The 22,331-nt window shown below is 46.0% G+C and overlaps 1 long non-coding RNA gene across 1 annotated transcript; it reads left to right on the forward strand.

Annotated features, from left to right (window-relative positions):
• The first annotated feature begins 4,038 nt into the window (after positions 1–4,038).
• On the forward strand, positions 4,039–9,110 carry LOC149124351 (uncharacterized). The gene is made up of 2 exons (XR_016214284.1): positions 4,039–4,182; positions 8,350–9,110. It is a non-coding gene; the product is annotated as an uncharacterized LOC149124351 (long non-coding RNA).
• Positions 9,111–22,331: the final 13,221 nt, after the last annotated feature.

The raw sequence follows: 22,331 nt of genomic DNA on the forward strand, positions 1-22,331 counted from the left end.
CGGAGGACGCGCCTCTTGCTGCCGCGGCCGCCGGCCCCGCCTCGGCGGCCCCGGGGAGTCCGGCGGGCCGCGGCGGCGAGGCGGGAGGCGCCGTGCGGGCGGGGACTCGAAAACTCCAGTGTCCTTGGCCGCGGCGGAGCGCGTCCGGCCCCGCCCGGCCCACTGCGGCCGTGAGTTCTCGACAACTCCGCAGTCCGCCGCCGCGGGCGCGACTCTCCGGCCGGGCCCCTGGAGCCCCGAGCGCTGGCGACCCCCAAACCGGGGTCGGAGGGAGGGGGCCGAGGGCCCGGCGTGCGCGCCGGGGGCCATGCACGGACCAGGGCGGCGGCGGGGTTGCGGGCTGCGGAGCCCCCGGGGTGGCGCGACCCCCACCCCCGCCGCAGTTTTCTCGTGGGAAGGGAAGCGGGGAAGAGGCACAAGTGTGAGGAAGGAGCTGAGGAGGGCGGTGGAGCGGGGTGGGGAAGGGGCGGGGGCGCGGGGCTCTGGCGAAGGCACCGCTACCAAGCCGCCCACAGCGGCTCCAGGGCCCACGGCGCCCGACGGGGGAAGGCGGGGAGGGCTGCACAGCCGCCGCCGCGCGAGCGCTGAAGCGCGGGGGCCCTGGCGTCGGCCCACAGCGCAGCCGCCCCCGGTACACTGGACCCCGGGTCGGGGGCTGCGGAGCAGCGCTTGCCCGGGCCGACTTCGGCTCCCGCGCCTCACGGCTGCGGCCAGCATCAGGGCTGGGCGAGGGAGCGAATGTGGCGCCGAGTCCCCCCGACCCGGCGGACACCCCCTGATTTCGAGATTCCTCCGAGCCCCCGCATCACCTCGCCTCCTGGGCCACCAGCTCAGCGCCGACTGAGGCGCATCCCGGCTGCCTGCAGAGGACGCGGAGAGGGGAAGGGAAGTCGGGGGAACCCTTAGGCGCTGGGAAAACCAGGCTTCCCCACGGCCTCCCTGCCGCCGCCGCCGCCCCCATACCGGCACCCAGCTTGCACGGAGCCCCTCGCCCCCGCGCGAGGTCTGGGGTGGGACTGGGAACTTTGTGGAGCCCTCGCGCCGGCTGGCGGTGGAGACCGACCCAAGCGAGGCTGAGTCATCGTTGCGCGAGCGAACCGCGCGCTCCTGACGCTGCCGCCGGAGTTCTCCAGGTCTGCGCGCAGCCGGGGTCACTACCCTGAGCCCCAGCGCCCTGGCTGCAGCCTTCTCCAGGCGGGTGTCGGGCTAGGAGCCAGGTGGGCCCTGCAGTCCGTGGAAAAGTTTCCCCCGCAGATGCTGGATTCGATCTCAGAATTGGCTGCAGGGGATTGGGGCGCCCAGGGACCCTAGGTGCTTTTTTTCGGAGTACCTGCAGACCCCGGGCCGGGGCTGCCATAGGCTCTGGACGCTCGCGCTCCCACTTAGGGGAGCAGCGCCGGGAACAGCCCCCCTGCCCCGGGGTGGGGTGCCAGGTGCGCCCCGCCCACGGGCAGTGTCTACATCTCCACGGATGACTAACCGGTTATAATGAATTCTCCGCTTCTGTGCACACCTCCCGCCTAGAGACGCGTGCCAGTCCTTCCCAAGCCGAGCCAGGCTTGGCCTGACCCCGGGGCAAGTGGTCCGGATGGCTTTGACGCTCAAACGGGGGTGGAGGGGGAGGGGCTGGAAGAAAATTAATTTTCCTGCTAGAGCACAAGAGCTTTCTTTCCAAATGCATGCATGAGCGAATAGGAGCCCACCGGTCCTTATTAGTGAGGCTTCCCTCGTTGCCAGTATGTGGTGACAGCCCCTCGCTCATTCCCCAGATCCAGGTCCATCGCTGTGACTCCTGGGTGGTGGGCGCAGAAGGATGTGCTGGGAATGGAGGAGAGGACAAATCAGGCCCGCTGCCCTCACAGAGTTTATACCCTAGGAGGGAGACAGGCCGGACTGCGAAAGAAAACCACCGTAAATGCGTAATTATACACTTTGACAAGGGATCAACAATAGTGTGTGTGATGAGCAAGTACCCATGACATCCATACTATTGTTAGGCCTAGTAACCAAGGGGAAAACGTGGATGGCAAAATAATACGAGCACAGCTCGGACACATCTGAGCAAGCTGCTGGAGCACGGGCTGTCTTGAGGGCCACTTGGACACAAAGGCCGGGAGACACTCTGTACTGAAGTTGTGGCGCTGTGCTCCTCTGACACAGGTGAACTCTGGGCACCTAGAGAGTAGCAGAGGGAAGAGCCCACCACAGGGAGGCACAGCTGGGAGGGGTGTGCGGAATGGGTTTCCGTCCAAAGCAGAACGCTATAGGTTTGAAATGGGTCCCACTAAGCGTTCCCACTACCTCAAAAGACAAAAAGACTTAAACTGACACCAATAAATTCAGAACTCAAAGTTCTAGCAAAATGTGAGGTGCTACCACTTACAGACTCTATCACTCTTCTCAAATTCACAGAAATAAGTGCAGAAAGGGATCTCTAAGCTATGCCACTGCATAGTCTTATGTAACAGAGGACAAGGAGGCCCAGAAGGGTTCAACCACTTCTCCAAAGACACACAGCCTCTGAAGGAGGGTATCCTTACTTTGAGCCAGCGGGTTCCTGCAGGCACCTCAACACCCAACTCTGAGCTGAAACACTGAATTCAGCCAGATGCACCTGTCATGCGCAGAGCTGCCCACTGTTTTTCTGGCTAGGGATGCTGCACTTTGTCCTGCCGCAGTGGGGAGGTGCTAGTGGCGTTTGAACAAGAGTGAAAGACAGGTGAATGTTTTAGAATAATGTTCACCTACTCCTGGTGTATGGAACGGATTCCAGAGGAGACCCAGATCCCGAGGACACCCAGAGCAGTGGCTGTCAGAGGTGGTGAGGGCAGAGCCCCTGGGGCACTCTGAACAGCTGCGACTATGTTTTTTCATAATGACTCAGGGCCCTACGGGCAGTCACTGGATGAAGGCGGGAGAGGCCCACACAAGGAAGAATTGTCCTGCATCCCACAGGACTTTCAAATGTCTCACTGGTCATTCAGGTAGAAGGGGGGCAAAAAAAAAAAAATCCATTAACTGCCTACATCTAAAATGTAAGTGCACCTCTAAATTATCAACACAAAGGAGCTTTTGCTAGCTTTTAATAAGCGCTGAATTTTCCAGGAATGAAACTACTGTGAAAATAAAGAGAAGGCTGTTTTCTGTTTTGTTCAGAACCTTACCAAGAGGTTTTTGTTTGGTTGGGTATGTGGGCTTTTTGTTTTCAGTTTGTTTTTCCATTCTGGACAATTACTTCTCCAGTGGTAGTCATGCTCATGGGTCCTGAGTCAACAACACAACACACCTGTCTGTGTGTGTGGTGTGCTAGTCACAGTCTGCACACAGGGACAAGCATCAAACAACTTCATAAAACTTTGCAGTTGGGGCTGCCACTGTGGCTTATCGGCTAAAGCCCCAGCCTACAGTGCAAGCATCCCGTTTGGTCACTGGTTCTAGTCCAGGCTGCTCCTCTTCCGCTCCAGCTCTATGCTATGGCCTGGGAAAGCAGTAAAAGATGGCCCAAGCACTTGGGCCCTGGAATCCATGTGGGAGACCCAGAAAAAGCTCCTGGCTTCAGATTGGCCCAGCTGCAGCCAGCCATTGTGCCCATTTGGGGAGTGAACCAGCAGATGGAATACCTTTCCCTCTCTCTCTCTCTTTCCCTCTGCCTCCCTATAGCTGCGCCTTTCAAATATAAATAAATCTTTTTTTAAAAAGGAAATAGCAGAATATACACATAAAAAAAATCTAGGGGACCATTGTGGTGGCACAGAGGGTTAAGCTGTGACCTGCACTGCAGGCATCCCCTGTGAGCGCTGGTTCAGGTTCTGGCACCACGTTTGCCAAGAAGGGAGGAACCAGAGAAAGCACTGCTCAGAAGAGATTCCTCACTTAACCCTGGGAGGCAGGATGCTGGCTGAAGGAACAAGGGGAGAGACGAGGATGACTTCCTGAAAATTTTAAAACCCTTTAAAAATGTCACATTGAAGGAAGTTTCTAGGCTACAGAGGAAGGAGGTTTATTGTCACCTTCAAAATTCAATGACATTATTTCTAGCCCCACAGTGATGGCCAGGTGGATGCGCGCTAAGGTGACCACTGTGACAGCAAAAAGGTGTTCTGCTCTCTGCAACAATTTGACTGTTTGAAACCCGTGCTGAGTGCAGTCCTGAAGTCAGCCAAACCTGCTTGCAGGGAATAGGTATGTATGTATGTATATATGTATGTATGTATGTATTTACTTACTTGAGAGGCAGAGTTACAGACAGAGACAGGGAGAGACCAAGAGAGAGGGGTCTTTAAAAAAAAAATTTCTTTATTTACTTGAAAGAGTTACACAGAGAGAAGGAGAGGCAGAGAGACAGAAACAGAGAGAGAGAGAGGTCTTCCATCCACTGGTTCACCCCCCAATTGGCCACAATGGCCAGAACTGGGCCATTCCAAAGCCAGAAGCTTCTTCCAGGTCTCCCACATGGATGCAGAGGCCCAAGGACTTGGAACATCTTCTACTGCTTTCCCAGGCCATAGCAGAGAGCTGGAACAGAAGTGGAACAGCCGGAACTCAAACCAGCACCCATATGGGATGCTGCTACCACAGGTGGATACTTAACAACAGCGCTGGTCCCAGGGAGTAGGTATTAAGGCACTTCAGCTGAACCCAACCAATGAAATGATCCTCTCCAACATTTCTAAGTCTTCCACTGAACTCAAAGAGGCCCCGCGAGGCTCCAACAAAGGAAAAAGCAAGGGAGAGACATCAGGGGAACTTTGTACGAAATGTGACCTCTCTCTTTAAGAGCTATCAGACCCTGGGAAAGCTCTCCTGGGTAGGTGCCCAGGTCCACCCCAACAAAGGACCTGGAAGGATCATCTGGCCATAGAGCAGGCCAAGCCATCACATGCTCACAGGTGTCAGAGCAGCCGGCCCACTCCTCCTGCTCTAGAGCAGGTCTAAGCTTAGGGGGCTGCGTGCCCCTGCCCATCCCACCCCCATGCCTGAGCACAAGATCTTACACACTGGCAGCCCTCTGATGTTCACTGAAGAAGCTATTCTGTGTGTGTGTGTGCACACCATGTGTACACACAGTCTATAGGCATCAGCCTTTCACATCCACAGATCCAAGTAACTGCAGACTAAAAATATTCTCTGCCCCCCCCCCAAATTCCAGAAGGTTCTAAACTACAGAACTTAAATGTGCCACACAGTGACAGAGCACCACACTGAGTCCATGTGAACGAAGCAATGTGTAAGTGAACCCTGTGTAGCCTCTGCTGTCTCCCCACATCTCTACTGTTTACCTTGCATCTTGCTTGAATACCATAAAGTTAGGTCTACAGTGGTTGCAACTACATTCACCAAGTACACACTTTGCCCTGGGCATTATTTCCTAAAAAACATAACAACTATTTACGTAGCATTTACATTGTATTAAGTACTGTAAATAATCTATAACTATGTATATGAGAGGATGTACAGAGGGAATATGCAAATACAACACCATTTTATATAAGGGATTTGTGCATCTGCGTATTTTGATATTTGCAGAGGTTCCTGGAACCAAGGCCCCTGTGAATATTGAGAGATGACTGTATATGTACTCGCCAAATATGTCTGGGTGTGAGTGTGGGTCTGAGCGTGTGTGGGTGTGAGTCTATGTTCATGACTCCAAGTGAGTGCCTTTATGTATCTATGATTGTATGTGAGTATATATGAGTGTAAAAATTACTGTTTTACACATGTGTGTGAGTGTGTGAGGGAGAGAGAAACCCTAACATTGCAGTTTGCTTGTATAAAAAAGCGATCTTTCCTAGGGTATGGTAGGCCTAGCATTCGATTGAAGGGATCCCTTTAAAGCAACCTCTGCTGGTCCCCTTTGTCTCGGAGAGCAGTGGCCACACACTCGCACAGCCACACTCATCCACACAGTGGCACAGCTTCTCAAGTACCATACTTTCTGGACCAGAGAAGAATGCTCCTGTGAAATGAAGAGCTTTTAAATGAGCAGTCACGACATATGCTGATGCTGCTATTCTGGTGTAGTTCTACATTTAAAGCATCAAGCCAAATGGGGAAAAAAAGAAGAAAATGTTCACGCATAACACACCTTCTAATTATCTGAATCTAAAGTTGCCTGTTTTCATAGACAGCAGATTGCCTTCTGAAGATGAAGGTCATAAGAAAATGTCTTTCCAGGATCAAATCCATTTCTTTGGGAATATCTTACAAAATCACAACTTTTCAGGCATAGCGGGTAAAGCTGATGCCTGCAGTGCTGGCATCCCATATGGGCGCCAGTTCAAGTCCGGGCTTCCCCACTTCCAATCCAGCTCTCTGCTATGGCCTGAGAAAGCAGTAGAATACGTCCCAAGTCCGTGGGTCCCTGCACCCATGTGGGAGACCTGGAAGAAGCGCCTGGCTCCTGGCTTCAGATCAGCCCAGCTCCAGCTGTTGTGGCCATTTGGGGAGTGAACCAGTGGATGGAAGACCTCTTGCTCTTGCTCCCTCTCTGCCTCTGCCTCTCTGTATCTCTGCCTTTCAAATAAATAAAACAAATCTTTAAAAAAACATTATAACTTTCCAACTTCCCCATCAAATGGGAACTGCTTAAATCAATCACAGCTGATCATATAATGGAATTTCTCATAGCTATGGAAGAGGATGAAGCAACTTCCCTGTGCTGACAAGTCCATAAGGAAATCTGTTCACAAATACAAGTGTCTGTGGGAAAACCAACATGATTTCAAACAGTTTACTGCCCGGTGGGTTTTTTAAAGTTTATTTATTTGAATTTGGAAGGCAGAGCAACAGAGAAAGAGAGAGAAAGAGATCGAATCCATCCTCTGGTTCACACCCCAAATGCCTGCAACAACCAAACTGGACCAAGCCAAGGCCAGGATCCAGGAGCTCCATCTGGGTGGTGGCAGGAAGTGAAGAACTTGAGCCAGTATATCCTAGGTGTATTAATGGGAAGCTGGATTGGAAGTGGAGGCAGGACTCCATCCCAGGCACTGTGATTTTTATGTGGGCATCCCAAGTAGTGGCTTAACCCACAACACCTGCCCCTGTCCAGTGGGTTTTTAAACTTCATTTTTCCTTGCTGTGGTAGGCAGTATCCTTGTACACACCACAGCAAAAGAGGACTTACAGATTCCTATATGTATCCTCCCCTTAGACTAACTATATCTCAAATATGCATAAAAGCTCAAGGAGGGGCAGGCACTGTGGTTTAGTGGGTTAAGCCACTGCCTGCAATGCCAACATCCCATATGGGCAATGGTTCAAATCCTAGCTGCTCCACTTCCAATCCAGTTCCTTGCTAATGTGTCTAGGAAAGCAGCAGAAGATGCCCCAAGTGCTTTGGCCCCTATACCCACATGAGAGAACTGGGTGAAGCTCTTGGCTCCTGGCTTTGGCCCAGTCCATTCCCAGCCATTGTGGCTACTTGGGGAGTGAACCAGAGGATGGAAGAACTCTCTCACACTCTGTCTCTCTCTCTCTCTGTCTCTCTCTCTCTCTCTCTGTCTCTCTCTCTCTCTCTAATTCTGCCTTTCATATAAATGAATAAACTCTTTAAAAAAGATTCCTGGGGCCGGCGCCATGGCTCACTTGGTTAATCCTCCACCTACCGTGCCAGCATCCCATATGGGTGCCGGGTTCTAGTCCCGGTTGCTCCTCTTCTGGTCTAGCTCTCTGCTGTGGCCCGGAAGTGCAGTGGAGGATGGCCCAAGTGCTTGGGCCCCTGCACCCGCGTGGGAGACCAGGAAGAAGCACCTGGATCCTGGCTTCGGATCAGCACAGCGCTGGCCGTAGCGGCCATTTGGGGAGTGAATCAGCGGATGGAAGACCTTTCTCTCTGTCTCTACCTCTCACTATCTATAACTCTACCTGTCAAATAAATAAAAAAAAGAAAAGAAAAAAAAAATCTTAGAAAATGGAATTGAAAGATAAGTGTTTTTTTTTTTTTTGGTAGGGAAAAAAAAGTTAAATTCATCCATACAAAGGGTCTTCAAAAAGTTCATAAAAATGTATATTATGACAAAACTAGGCACACATTTCAAAAAAATCTTGCACCAAAATAAATTTAACTTTTAATTCTGTTTTTCTAAATACTTTATGAAAGAATCTTATATTTAGCAAATCTATAATAGTTTTTACATTGTCATAGTTTACAGGGCTCATATTTTATAAGTCAACCTTTCATACATTTAATTATAAAAATTGAGGTCCGAAAGACACATTTATAGAAATTATGTAATTATGATTAGTCTCTGAAGCCATGAAGGGTGACTGGACCCACAACCAACACACAGGGCATCTGGCATGAACACGGATGGCTTTACCAACTCAGCCACTTTTCCTTTCTCACAGCAATCATGAAAAAGTAACAAAGATGTTGAAAGAATCTACAGTCTCCATTTTCCTCAAATTCAACAGCAGATACATTCTGCAGACTGCAAAATACAAGTAAAGGCTGCCCCAGCGGGCAGAGGGTACAGAAGAAGCTGCATTGAGGATGCTGGACAGAAGGCAGAAGTCTTTGGACAAACAAAGAGTGGTTTATTCATGTAATTAAATACTCTTCAGCACTAAAAATGAACCATGACAACCTGCAAGAAATAGCATGAACGAGTCTCAGAAGCATTACCGTTGAGCAAAAGAAGCTGGGCACAGAAGAGTTTCTACTGGAATGATTTCTAAAGGAGTAAATTCTCCAAAAACTAGGAAACCTAATCTATGGAGGAGAATCTGGAACTGCCCAAGTGGGAGACACTGGGTAAGTTATGACAAGGGCACAAGAACACTTTCTAGGGTGACACAAATGCTCCAAACGATGCTGCAGGTGCAGTTTGCCCATATGAACAATATCGCCAGGACGCAAAAATTTGAACATGGTAAGATCTGTGCATTTTACTGCATGTAGATTGTGTCTCCATTTTTAATAAATGATGATTATCATTATTCTCTTTACAATATTTATGCCAGCAATAATAATGTTGTTTTCAGGACATGCTGACAGACTACCTTTCTTTGTGATAATTGCCTTATTGTTTTATAACTGTTTGTAACTTTATAAAGTCTTCATGAATGTGATTCACTGCAATAATAAAGTTGTGAAACACTTCAAATGACAAGTGGCAGGCTGGGGAAAATATTTGCGACTCATCTCTCAGACAAAGGGCTAATCACCTTTGCACAGATGATTTCTTAAAAACTCATTCTAAAAACTTCATAAATTACCAAAGTAAAGACAACTTTGCTCTGGGAGTGGAGTGGTTTCATCACAAATGGGAGTAGATAATTTTCCTGCTTCTGCTTTCAAGTTTGTGCCTTACAAAAGAATGGGAAAGGGGAGAGAGGGAGCAAAGGAGGGAAGAGGAATACAAGTGTAACCACACCTCTGCTAAAACAAAACACTGTACAGAAACATGACAACATAGCAGTAACATGCGGGGAAATTAGGGGACTTTTTTTCTGATGGATTATCTCTGTTCTCTAGTATGAACATATATTACTTTCTGCTCATTTATAGGAAATGCTATGATGCAAATTAGGACTATTTCTGGTGAACCTATTATACTTACAAATACTTTAAATAATTTTCATGGAGTTCAATTTATGAGTCAAATTTTATTCCTTAACAGGCAATGCTTTTTATTATTCATTTATCCCCACCCACAGAACATGGATGAATTAAGAGAGCTTCATGAACTTTTTACTTGAAAATGCTGCATAATTTTATATTCCAATACCACAGGATATTTTTAAAGCTCATTTATCTAATTTATATTTTGAGGGTTTTTTTTTTCTAGTTTCCATCAGAGATGGTGCCCATATTGGTTCCTTAAAATAGATGGAAAAAAGACCGGCGCCGCGGCTCACTAGGCTAATCCTCCGCCTTGCGGTGCCAGCACCCCGGGTTCTAGTCCCGCTCGGGGCACCAGATTCTGTCCCGGTTGCCCCTCTTCCAGGCCAGCTCTCTGCTGTGGCCAGGGAGTGCAGTGGAGGATGGCCCAGGTGCTTGGGCCCTGCACCCCATGGGAGACCAAGAGAAGTACCTGGCTCCTGCCATCGGATCAGCGTGGTGCGCCGGCCGCAGTGGCCATTGGAGGGTGAACCAACAGCAAAAGGAAGACCTTTCTCTCTGTCTCTCTCTCTCACTGTCCACTCTGCCTGTCAAAAAAAAAAAAAAAAATGGAAAAAAGAATCCACCAGTGATTTATTTGTCTTTTTAAAAAAGGCTTTGTATTATAAAATGAATAGACATGTGTTTACATAACTCTGTATAGCCATCACCTAGACTTAACAAATACTTTGCACTGTTCTCTTCATATTTTAAGAAAATTAATTAGATATTATGACATTTCATTACTAAATACTTCAGCATGTATTTCTAAAAAATAAAGACATCTTGTTACATAACCACAAAATCATCTTTACACCTGACAAAAGTAACAACAATTACTTAATATTATCTAATACTTAGAGTATATCCATATTTATCCTCATACTTATTACTTATATAATTATTATTTTAATTTACATATTCAAGAGAGAGATCTCCCATTTGCTAGTTTTTTCCACAAATCCTGCAATAAGCTGGATGCCTGAAGCTCAATCCAGGTCTCCCATGTGGGTGGCAGGAACTCAGTCACTTGAGTCATCACCACTGGTTGATGCATTGGCAGGAAGCTGGAGTCAGGAGCCAGGGCGAGGCTGGCACTGTGGCTTACAAGGTTAAGATGCCACTTGCAGTGCCAGCATCAAGCATATGGGCACTGGCTCAAGTCCTGGCTGCTCCACTTATGATCCAGCTCCCTGCTAATGTGCCTGGGCGGACAGAAGAAGATGGCCCAAGTACATGGGCCCCTGTACCTCCATGAGAGACCCAGATGGAGTTCCAAGCTTCTGGCTTTGGCCTGGCCCAGCCCCAGCTGTTGTGGCTATTTGGGGAGTGAACCAGTAGGTGGAAGATATTCTCTCTTTCTCTCTCTCTCCTCCCCTACCTCTGTCTTTCAAATAAATAAATTCATTAAAAAAAAAAAAAAAAGGAGCAAGAGCTTGGCACTCTGATATGAGTCATTGGTGTCCCAACTGTTATCCTAACCACTGGGAAAAAGAACTTCTCCCCAAAATGTATTTTTATAGTTACTTCTTCAAACTAAGACCACATGGGGTCCAAACAACCAATTCATTTCTAAAATCTAGAACACCACCTTCTTCTTTTTAAAAATACGTTAGTCACATAAAGAAACTTAGTTTAGTTGTTTCCTAGAATTATTTTCTGACAACTTAAAGAATGATTTGAGACCACCACCAAATAACTCATAGCAAAAACACATCACTCTCTAAACACAATAGCACATCCATATTTTAATATCAAAATCTTAGAAATCTTGACCACATCATCAAGACTATAATGTGGAGGCAAGAGGGACACATAGGAATATCATAAAAATGCCATAAAACTGGCATATACATAGACTGATCTACAGCTCCTTATTTTTGATTATCTAGGTTCTGGTTTTAGGGATGAAGCTGTCTTGCTTTTGGACTCTCTCAACATGGAGGAGACATCACAATTTCCCTTCTGGCCTGGAGAAACACAAGTTTAATGTAGCTTGCAGGAAGCCTGACTCCAGCTAGCTTTAACACCCCCAGAAAGAGATCAAATGTGAAAGAGCAGCACTTTCCCTTTCAGGAGGCCCATCTTGATCGCAAACAGGGCTAAGAGAAAACATTTTAAGCTAATGATGTTTACAGCTGACCAGATCTGATTTAAGCAATGCGTTGAACTCAAGTTTGCAAGTCTCACTTCTTGTATGACTTCTTTATCTGAGAATGGTCTACGATTAAAGTACCCTGCCTTCTCATTTCCCCAAGTACTAAGCTAGACAATAAATTATTTTCCTAGCTTGTTAACCTTTCTGGCTGCAATATTTCGTGTGTGTGTTAATTCTACTGCACTTGGGCCGACATTGTGGTGCAGCAGGTTAAGCCACTGCTTACAACTCTGGCATCCCAAATGAGCACCAGCCAGTTCAACTCCCAGCTGCTCCACTTCTGATCCAGGTCACTGCCATTATACCTGAGAAAGCAGCAGATGATGGCCCAAGCACTGCCATCCACGTGGGAGACCCAGATGGAGTTCCAGACTCCTGGCTTCTGTCTGGCCCAGCTGCAGTCATTGTAGTCATTTGGGGAGTGAACCAGAGGATAGAAGATTCTCTCTCTCTCTCTGACTTTCAAATAAATATATCCTTTAAAAAAATTCGGTGGCAGATTGTCAAACATGGAACAACAGCAACAAACTAGACAAATATTAAGCATAATGGAAGGGGGTATTACTAGGGAGATTTTATTTACGATTTATTTATTTTATTTGAAAGGCAGAGTTACAGAGAGGCAGAAGCAGGGGCGGGGTGGGGTGGGGAGTCCTTCTATCCACCGTTCATTCCCCCAGATAGCCACAATTGCCAGAGATTCACTGATCTGAAGCCAAGAGCCACGAACCAGGAGCTTTTTCCCACTGCTTTCCCAGGCCATAGCAGAGAGCTGGATCAGAAATGGAGCAGCTGAGACTCAAACTGGCACCCATATGGGATGCTGAAACTGCAGGCACCAGTTCCACCTGCTATGCCACAGTGCCGGCCCCTAGAGAAATTTTCATAAGATGCAACCAAGAACGTCTTCCAAGAGCATCTTCCATGTATAAAGGGAAGAAATTTTAAATCACCCAACATGCAGTAATTGAGCATCTGTGGACTGGGTCAGCTATTGGCCCATTTCTATACTGGTTACTGGCATCTAGAAAGGTTGAGGTGTTTCTTACCAGAACTGGATCACATAAGCAGCCCTGTGGTCAGAAGTCAAGTTAACTGCATCCAAACCTAAATCTAAGAATGGTGAACAAGCATTCCCCAAGGAAAATCAGTAAGTAGCTACCAGCAGAAAGGGGGATAGATCCTGAGCAGCAAAACCAATAGATAAGCACCCTTAGAATCAGGGCTGGGTGAAACCAGGGCTCTACAAACACAGAGAAGGAGTAACCAGGGGTGTGTGCTCCCTCTTTCTATTCAAATGCCTGGGTCCCTAATACTTCCTAACTTCTCTTGACCTTTCAACCAACAGTAGCTAATTCTATCAGGACCCCTGAGTCCATCAGGTTTGTTGGCCTATGGGGCAAGTTTCCTATTACATCTCCTTCCTCATACAGAAAACCCTTGTTTCCAACTACACATTTTTCTAAAGTCATTAATAGACTGACCTTAATGGAAAGAGTGTTGTGTCCTCAGTGCCTAGAAACACATCAGAGTCCAACCAGCTAGGAGTCCAGCCTTAGGAGGAGAATCACACATTTCTTGATATGGTTCTTGAAGATGTCAGAAGGCAACTTTCACAGTCCAGTGAAAGAAGCAATGAAAGAAGGTACTTTTCAAATCATGAAACAGACTTGCCTTTCTAGTAAAAGGAGATCCCTCTCAGAGCTTCCACACCCCAGTGAAGGTGCCTGCTTCTGTCTCATGGTTCTTGTCTTCTCTTCCTCTCCTGCAAGTAGGTCAGAGCAGAGGGGCAACCTGTCAACATGGGCATAAGACTATGCCAAAGTTCCTCTGGCCTTCCCAGAATCACTTACGAGAGCTTTCCAGAGAGGGCCACATGTGTGCTAAGAGATGCACGGCAAATATTAAAAGGTCATAAATTTAAAAAACAAAAGTAAAATGAGTAATGTTTGCAAGTGAATTTATGCTTATACAAAATACTTGTGGAAACATGCCTTTCCACTTTGGAGATTCTGCCAATCCATCACCGTGACACTAATGTTGCAAGAAGCAAATCCGTCAGGCGGTGGCCATTACTTTTTAATAGACCACTCTGTTTTCAGCAATTACACTAACAAATGCAGGACAGAGCCCAGTCTGCTTGTAGGAGATGCAGACTTGCCAATGCTTCACAAATTCTGCCCTGCACATGCAGAGGGCTTGCACACAGGTAGTCTAGATGCAGAGCAAGAGGGCTATGTCCAGGGAGCATTCAACATGCAGATTCTCCCAGAGCCTGGCCAACATCTGTGTGGTGCCTGCATGCCCAGTGCCCAGTTTGCTTTTGTTTCTCAGAAAGCTGTTCTCATTTTGCTCAGAAAGGCTTCTCTCAAGGGCTGGATATATGGCCTTTGCTTTCAGATTATATAAGATGCTCAAACACATGATCTGGATCACGTAGGTCTGAGTAGGAATTTAACAGTGCTTACCAAGGAACATTAAGAGACAGCTTTCTTAAAAACATTATTTTTTAAGTCTTAGATGTATTTGTGACTACATCAGAACATTATTCACTCACTCTCTCATTTGATGAGTATCTCCTTAATGGTGAGAACTGTGCATGGTATTACAGAATAGGACATTCGTAAGTCAGGGTCTCTTGCTCTCAAATGAAACAGACACTATTGGCCCTGCTAAAAATCTGAGCTAACTAAGACCAAAACCAGAAGTACAAGCAAGGAGCAATGGGGATGTATATAAGTGATTTATGAAACTCCACGAAGTCAAGAAAAACTTTAGAGAAGAAATGTTTCAGGTGTTGACCTTGAAGGATAGGTGAGAGTTATTCTTTGGTCATTATTCTTATTCTTAGCTTAATTTTCTTTTGTTGCCTCATTTCAAAAATAACGCATTTGTATTATAGAAAATATACAAAAGTACACACTGAAATACAATGACCGTTGGTGTTCCCATTTTTTTTCTAGGAATTTATTTTTCACAAAGTGCATTCATACTTCATGATTTGATTTGTAACATACTTAATCTATTGTGTGTGTGTGCATGCATGCATATACCTAATATTATAACAGAAGCCCAGCCTTTAAAGAATTATAAGCAAACACAGGAAATCATCCAATATGACATAAAGCAATGCACTTCACAGACAGGGCCACAGCCTTTTCTTTGGGAGTAACACTCTAAGGCAGGTGCCTTGTCTGCATTCAGGTTACTATCTGAGCTGGCCTCCTAAGGCATTGTGAACAAGTTCTAGTTTCATGTTCTTTAACATGGAGGAAGAATTCAGGGAAATTTGCAGATAAATCTGAGTGCAAAAACCTTCCAGAGCTTTAAATTCTTTTCTGATCTTTTTGTTGCCTCACCCACCTAATTCCATAGCACTTTTTTTTTAGTGAGTACTGTGTATGCAATCTTTCTTATGTGTTCAACTCCATCTATGTAGAAAATTCAACCCTCTGTATGTTCACTCTTATGTCCCTTGGTGACACAACACTTAAACCCACCTAACCGCATGATTATGATCAGTTCAGCTGGCCATCAGCAGGCTCAGGAGCACATGGCTGATTCAGCTGAAGAGGAGTCACCAGCAGCCACAGAACTGGCTGTCATGGGCTTTAGTTACCAATCTTTACCAATAAAACCCCTTGAGTTTAGCAAGGTGGTTAGAAGCAATGTCTATCTACAAATGTCCTATGTCGTTGTATTGGCTTTCTGTTACTACATCGAATTACCACAAATTCGGAGCCTGAAACAACACCCACATTCATATCCCTGTTCTGAAGGTCAGAAAGCTGGGTGTGGCTCAACGGAGCTCCTTGGATAAGGTCTCCCCAGGCCCAAATCCAGGTACTGGCCAGCTGGGCTCTTCTGTGGAAGCACCAGAGAACCCATGCTCTGGGTCATCTGGGGCGTTGGCTGAGTGTAGCACCTGGGATTGTAGGTCTGAAGTCACTGTTTACTTGCTGCTGGTAGCTGGATCTGCTCCCGCTCCTAATGGTCACCCGCATTTCTTGGCAGGCAACCCCCTCCATCATCAAGCCCACAGTGGCTTGTCAAATCCATCCTTGTGCCTCAAAGCTATGACTTCCCTTTCTCTTACCAGAAAAGAAAATGCTCCTCTTTTCAAAGGGATTGTGTGAGTCAGTCAGGACCACCCTGATAAAGCTACCTTCAAGTCGACTGTGGCAACAGCACATAGTCGGTGGGAATGAGAGCTCATCACATATCAGTGGGTTCTGAGGTTCAGAGCATGGAGTCCTGGAAGCCATTTCAGAATTCTACCTACCACAATCATTCAAATGGGGACACAGGGAAAGAACTTTCCAGGCTAAATGAAGAACAGAAGCAAAGATACAAGGGAATGACAGCATTATGTGACCAACACGGGGAACAACATTCTAACCTTCCTTGGTCCCAGCTGTAACCCTCACCTCTGCGTTTAACATCTCAGCTGAAAACAAACACATCTTTCTGAAGTGCCTGGGCTTCCCGCCGCTCCATACTCTGGGCAGCTCCCAGCTTCAGCCTGGCCCAGCTGCAGCTGCTGCAGGCATTTGAGAAGTGAACGAACAGATGGTTTCTTTCTCTCTCTCTCCTCTACCTCCCTCCTTAAAATTAAATAAAGATAATTTTTTTAAAAAATGAAATAACAAATCTAAAGAATCAGAATCTAAAGAAGTATCATCACATTCTTTCCCAAGAAGTATCATCACATTCTTTCCCAAGAGCACACAGAAGACTTGGAAATAGCACCCATTTGTCTACCAACAAAGACTAATGTAATGATTTCAAAATATATCCACTTCCCAGCATCAAGCAGAAAAAAATTTAAATGAGAATTCCCAATGCTAACAAATAAGACTGATAGTCGAAAATTACAGCGTAGGGGCGGTGCTGTGGCATAGATGGTTAAGCTGTGGCCTGAAGCACCGAAATCCCATATGGGCTCCAGCTTAAGTCCCGACTGCTCCACTTTCAATCCAGCTCCCTGCTAATGTGCCTGGGAAAGCAGTGGAAGATGGCCCAAGTCCTTGAGCCCCTAATCCATGTGGAGACCTAGAAGAAGCTCCTGGCTCCTGGCTTTGGATCAGCCCAACTCCATCCATTGTGGCCATTTGTGGAGTGAGCCAGCAGATGGAAAACCTCCACATAACTTTCCCTGTCTCTGTAACTCTGCCTCTCAAATAAGTAAATAAATCTTTTTTAAAAAATTGCATTGTAAAAGAGCAAAACTAATGAAAGGACAAGTTTCTGATATGCTGGAAATGATCAAAAATACTCATGGCCTGGGACCCTATTTTGAGGACTTTACACCAATGAGACAACCCCACAGCATTTTTTAAATTATGCAATAAAAATACACTTTGCTGAAATCAATTATTTATAGTACTATAATATTTTTCATCTAAATATTCATAAATGAAAAATGGCTGGGTAAATTGTAATCTTTATTCAATGCACCATTATGTAGATATTTGTTTTTAATTACGAAGAGCATAATGGGACACTGGAAAATCTGTAAGATGACTTAAGTTTACAAGTAAATTACAAGGACAGAGGTTTAGCCCAGTGGTTAAGACACTTGGGATCCCACCATATCTGAGCACCTGGGTTTGATGCCCAGTTCTGGCACCTGACTCTAGCTTTCTGCTAGTGTAGACCTTGGAGGCAATGGTGACAGCTCAAGTAGTTGGATCCTCACCACCCACACGGGAGGACAGAACTAAGTTTCCAACTCCCAGCTTCAGCCCAACCCAGCCAACCCCAGATACAGCAGGCATTCGGCAGATGAACCAGCAGATGGAATCTCTCTCTCTCCCTCCCCTTCTGTTCTCAAATAAGAAAATTAAAATAAAAAATCTTATATATAATACTATTATATCTATGTTAAAAATACATTTGTGTATAAACAAGATTTGGGAGCGAACTTGAAAAATGCAAACACTTTGATGAAGATTGTGGATGAACCTTTTATTTCATTTTGATTTATATTAATAGAGCTATAAGGTTGTTTGTGCAATAAATAATAATGATAGTAAGCTTTTAAAAAGTCATGTGTAGACTCCTAAAGACTGCCTACTGTGAATATCACTGCACTATTACTGATGTTAAAAAGACCAGGGACAGTTCATCAAACCAAATAGAGATTACAAGTCAGGGCCATCATAAAATCAGCTTCGCCTCTGAGCTCAGTACTCAAAGCAGCCCAACAGAGTGGAATCCAACACATTTCCCTTCTACACCTCTTTCATTTTAAGGAAATAAAAAGGCATTCAAGAAGTCTGTGGGGAAATGGAATTAAAAGATAAGATTATTTTGGTGTGAAATTTTTTTTAAATCCATGCATACAAAGTTCATGGAAAGTATGTTTATGATAAAAGTATGCACACATTTCAATATTTTTGTAACAAAATAAATTTGTCTTTTAACTCTATTTTTCATGAACATTTTGAATTCCCCCTTTAAGGACATGTGGTATTGAAAATTATGCACTGAGGCTGTCACTGTGGCTCAGTGGGTAAAGCTACCACCTGCAGTGCTGGCATCCCATTTGAGCTTGGGCCCCTGCACCCATATGGGAGACCTGAAAGAAGCTCTGGGCTCTTGGCTTCAGCCTGTCCCAGACCCAGCTGTTGCAGCCATTTGGGGAGCAAACCAACAGATAGAAGATCTCTCTCTCTCTCTGTCTCTCTCTGACTCTCTCTGCCTCTCTCTACCTCTCTCTATGTAACTCTTTTAAATAAATAAATCTTAAAAAAAAAAAAAAGAAAATTATGCACTGTGCCAGGAGAAGCAATGAGGTATGTGAGGAGGTAAAGAGAATTTGGGGCTGGCATTGTGGCACACGAGATTAAGTCACTGCCTGCAACACTGGAGAGAGAGAGAGAGAGAGAGAGAGAGATCTTCTATCTGTTGGTTTGCTCCCCAAATGGCTGCAACAGCTGGGTATGGGACAGGCTGAAGCCAAGAGCCCAGAGCTTCTTTCAAATCTCCCATATGGGTGCAGGGGCCCAAGCACTTGGGTCTTCCTCCACTGCTTTCCAAAGTACATTAACAGGGAGTTGGACTGGAAGTGGAGCAGCCAGGACTTGAACCAGCACCCATTTGGGATGTCAGCATCTCAGGTGGCAGCTTTACCTGCTATGCCACAGTTCTCAACTGTGTTTTTTAAAACATTTATTTATTTATTCTGAAAGAGTTATGAGGTGTGAGGGAGAGACCATGCAAGCTCAGTTTTACATCCACTGGTTCACTTCCTAGATGATTACAACAACCAAGGCTGGGGCAGGCAGAAACTGACAGCCAGAACACTCATACAGGTCTCCAATGTGGGTGCAAGGACCCAGGCATTTGGGCCATCTTCTGCTGCTTTTCCTAGCAGGAAAGCTGGGAGCTGGATTGAAAGAGCAGGGAGCAGGGAGCAGGATTGGAAGAGGAACAGCTGGGATGTGAACTGGGGACTGTATGGGATGCCAGCATCACAGGTGGCTTAACTTTTGATGCCACTGTGCCAGGCCCTGAGGAACCATTTTTATGCAAGGGCCATTTGTATATTTATATCATTCATAGCCCATGCAAATTTATCAAATTAAAAATTAGCCTGGGGCCCGGTGCTGTGGCATAGTAGGTAAAGCCACTGCCTGCAGTGCTAACATCCTATACGGGCACTGGTTTGAGTCTTAGCTATTCCATTTCTGATCCAGCTCTCTACAATGGCCTGGGAAAGCAGTGGAAGATGACCCAAGTCCTTGGGCCCCTGCACCTGTGTGGGAGACCTGGAAGAAGCTCCAGGCTCCTGCCTTCAGATTGGCCCAGCTCCAAATGTTTTGGCCATTTGGGGAGTGAACCAGCAGATAGAAGACCCCTCCCTTCCACCCTCCCTCCCTCTCTCTCTCTATCCCCCTCTGCCTTTCAAATGAATAAATAAAACTTTAAAAAAAAATAGCCTGCCAGAGATTTACTGAATTTCAGGTCCCACCTGTAGTTGCCTTGGCAGGGCCAGGGCAAAAGCTACCACCAGCCTCATATGGCCTGCAGGCCAGACATTCCCCACTCCTGAACTAGATAGTTATTAATTAAAGGTGGTGGGTTTTTTTTTAACTCATCATTTGATAATTTTGATGAAAACTGTCTCTCTGACAAGTTTACATTCCTTATGGAACTGGGCAGGTATAATGTTCAACTGCTGGAGAGTGATCAAAAAAGCAAACACACCAAACATCACAGCACTTAGCCGAAAGCTGAAACAAATGAGCCTGTCCCTCCTACGGTACAGGTTTCATTATTGGCAAACACACACTAGCTTCTACCTCTTCTAATATGAAAAATGTTTTTATTCTTTTTGGCTGGGAATTTGACTCGCGCTACAGGGCCTGGAGTCTTGCGTCCAGAAACCCACTGGAGGACCTGGTATGCTGGAGAGCAGATCTCAGTCCCCAGGAAGATCAGCCATTGGTCAGGTGGCGTTGACCTGCTTCACCTCTGCGGGCTCCTCATTCCCTCCAGTTTACCTCCACTGAAGAAGTAGACATGGGGGGCAAGCAGTTCTAGTATCATGCTTTCAATCCCTCCACTAGTCAGCAGCACTCAGAAAATCCATGCATCTTCCAGCTCTGGGGGATCCATTGCAAATCCTCTAAATTGTCATATTATCCTCTCATTTGCTTCTATTTTAGCAAAGCAAATGATTAAAAATTAAACTTTGATTTGGAGGCATAATTATTTTAAAGGATGTCAGGGCTTCATGTTAAACAAATTTACCTCAGCAAATAGAATGAGGATTTGGAATTTCGATTGGACAGCTAATCCAATAACCATAATTTGGTTAGGTGAATCAACCTACATCACCTTATTGATTTAAACAGATTTCTCTCCTTATTTATTCAGTTGTCACGTATGTAGTTGTGTTATTTATTCCTTCATTAAATGTCTAAGCTATGATTCAGAGTGAATCAGAGAAAGATTTTTGCCTTAAATCAGGAAGCGGATTTTCTATACACATGAAAATAAAAATTAATAAATAACTATTTCCCTTAAAGAGGTGGGAATTTATAAATTACAAAAGTAGTGATTTGAATTTTTTTAAAGCATAACACTCAGCCTTTTTGAGTTGGCCTTTTAAATTTTTTCTTAAAGATTTATTTCTTTATTTGGAATACAGAGTTACAAGTAAGAGAGAAAAGGAGAGACAGAGAGAGAGAAATCTTCCAGCTGCTGGTTCACTCTTCAAATGGCCACAACAGCCAAGGTTGAGCCAGGCCAAACTCAGGAGCCAGGAGCTTCTCCCACGTGGCTGGCAGGGGCCCAGGGACTTGGACCATCTTCCACTGCTTTCCCAGGCACATTAACAGGGAACTTGAACCAGCAACAATATGGGATGACAGCGCTGTGGGCTTGTCACCACAGAAAAAGCCATGGGTTCTTGTCTTCATGCAAGAAAGAATTCAGGCGTGAGACAGAGGGCAAAGAAATAAGATTTTATTGGGGACAGGGCATCCGTCAGAATGGAAGAGAGAGAGAGAGAGAGAGAGAGAGAGAGAGAGAGCGAGCCCAGTCACTTGGACTGGGGGAAAGCAAGTTTACATGGTTGAATGGAGAGAATACACCTGGGCAGGCTAGGTGAGTGGCTCAGCAGAGAGCAGAGAGCTGAGCACAGTCTTAACTCCCATTTTCTTTTTTTAAATTTACTTACTTGACAGGTAGAGTTATAGACAGTGAGAGAGACAGAGAGAAAGGTCTTCCTTCTGTTGGTTCACTCCCCAAATGGCCACAATGGCCAGAGCTACACCAATCCGAAGCCAGGAGCCAGGTGCCTCTTCCTGGTCCCCATATGGGTGCAGGGGACCCAAGCACTTGGGCCATCCTCCACTGCCCTCCCAGGCCACAGCAGAGAGCTGGACTAGAAGAGGAGCAACCAGGACTAGAACCCAGCTCCCAAGTGAAATGCTGGCACTGCAGGCAGAGGATTAACCTAGTGTGCCATGGCACCACCCCCTGGACTCCGGGTTTTTAAGGGAGTCTGTTTACCCACCTCCCCCTTCACCTCCAGGACAAAGGATGGGGACCCTGAGAAAGGGTTTATTGGGTGAAAATCAGTAAATTCCTCCCCAGATTTGCTAGCACCAGCCCAGCTGGGCAGAGGAGTGTCTGTGAAGGTTTTATTGCCCCATGTTATCAGGTCAGGTAAACCATTTGGTCCTGAGAGAGAATTCTCCTGGGAGCTTTCCTTGGGGGGAAGGGCTGGGAGCACCTGGGAGGTTATCAGGGTCTGAGCAGGACTTTGAAGTGCAAGACGCTGGGCTTCTGGAGCTTCCAAAGCAGATGCTGGTTTCTTCAGGCCCTTCTCTCTCTCTCTCTCTCTCTCTCTCTCTCTCTCTCTCTCTCTCTCACACACACACACACACACACACACGGGCTAATTTTTAATTTCCTACCTAACATTGCACAGCTTAACCCACTGAGCCATAGTGCTGGCCCCAGCAATTGAAATTTCTAACTTCAACAAGTCAGCATGTAACATGAAATATTGCTCTGTATGAGTAAGAGAAACCAGTTTGGTGTTAGGCATTGAAA

This window comes from Oryctolagus cuniculus, chromosome 10, assembly GCF_051225735.1.
Source record: "Oryctolagus cuniculus isolate XC-2025 breed Fujian yellow rabbit chromosome 10, ASM5122573v1, whole genome shotgun sequence".
In the NCBI taxonomy this organism is placed as follows: Eukaryota; Metazoa; Chordata; class Mammalia; order Lagomorpha; family Leporidae; genus Oryctolagus; species Oryctolagus cuniculus.